Here is a 1,321-nt window from a genome sequence, read left to right as displayed (position 1 = left end):
TCACTGTATTTATATCTTACATAAACAATTAAAATTACGTTATTTGCAACATCGGCAGATTCGTCAATTTGGAGCGAAGTATTGAGATGCCTGTAGTTGCTGCAACAATTGATCCTCCTCGTTTCCATATTATTTGATAGGGATATGTTTCAAATCTTACTGAGAGATGACTCACCAAACATCTCAGCATTATTAAGTCTCCGCCAATACTGCAAGGCTTTTTAGCTTTTGCAATGCGAAGTGGTACTCTGTAAGAAGCTCTCAATGCAGCCTGATTTGGAGAGACAAATTTCTTTCACACTAAGTTCCTTTAGCTTTCTTTCAAAGTATTCCTGAGGTTTCACTGCTAGTTCACCGTGATTTGTGTTGAAATGTCTTTTTAGTTTGGACGGTTGCATTGTATCATTAGAAAGAATAATGTACTTGGGTTGGTCACATTCACCTTCATTTATTTTAATAAACCCAAATTTCTAATATGAAGAATCATATTTCCGAACGAAACTACGGTTAGGCCGTTTTTTTTTTATTCTTTTAGTTGGAGGCTCAGTTGTTCCTTCATAACGCTGTTCACGCAACTCATCACTGGCGGAGTGACCTGTAAAGTTTGCTTACATTTCGTTGCGCTGTCTTCATCATCATTAATACTATTAATCCTGTGGCCATTATACAATTAATAGTCACACTCAGTATATTCCATTTTTTAATGTTAGTTACTTATATTTCACTTGTTAATATTAGTTGCTTACTTGGAATAAAAATATATAAAGTTAGTTTGACAGATTATTATTTTTCTAAGATTATGAATAAAATGGTAAGTATCGAGTAAAGCAATTTGGCGGACCAGCAAATCATACACCATGGACCAGCACCGGTCCGCGGACCATAGGTTGGGGACCACTGCTGTAGCTGACAATGATAGAGAGAATTGAACTTTAGCTTTCAAGCAAGATTCGAACTCTTGTCTTCCGAGTTGCTAGCACACAGATTTGCCCACCCAGCCAAGGGAACTTTTTTCCCCGTTCGGAAACAAGCGGCCCGCTTAGGGTAGAATATTACTTTTTCTCATGATTAATACGAATACTGTAACTGTCAGTTAAAATGCTACCTGAGGGCTGAAGTTCAGATCTCTCATTTGAATCAAGTACAGCATACATACGTACGTACATTTAGAATCCTTTTAAATTAGATACGAGAAAATGAATGAAACCAATTTACCGAATGAAGTTCATGAACCGATATTCGAGATATGGCATTAACCAAAAACCTTTTGTTTATAAATTATCAGACGCAAAATAAAGAAAGAGTTTTTCATTTCTGTTAA

The sequence above is a fragment of the Macrobrachium nipponense genome, chromosome 21, assembly GCF_015104395.2.
Source record: "Macrobrachium nipponense isolate FS-2020 chromosome 21, ASM1510439v2, whole genome shotgun sequence".
Classification (NCBI taxonomy): Eukaryota; Metazoa; Arthropoda; class Malacostraca; order Decapoda; family Palaemonidae; genus Macrobrachium; species Macrobrachium nipponense.
Note: the sequence above shows the minus strand (reverse complement) of the source record.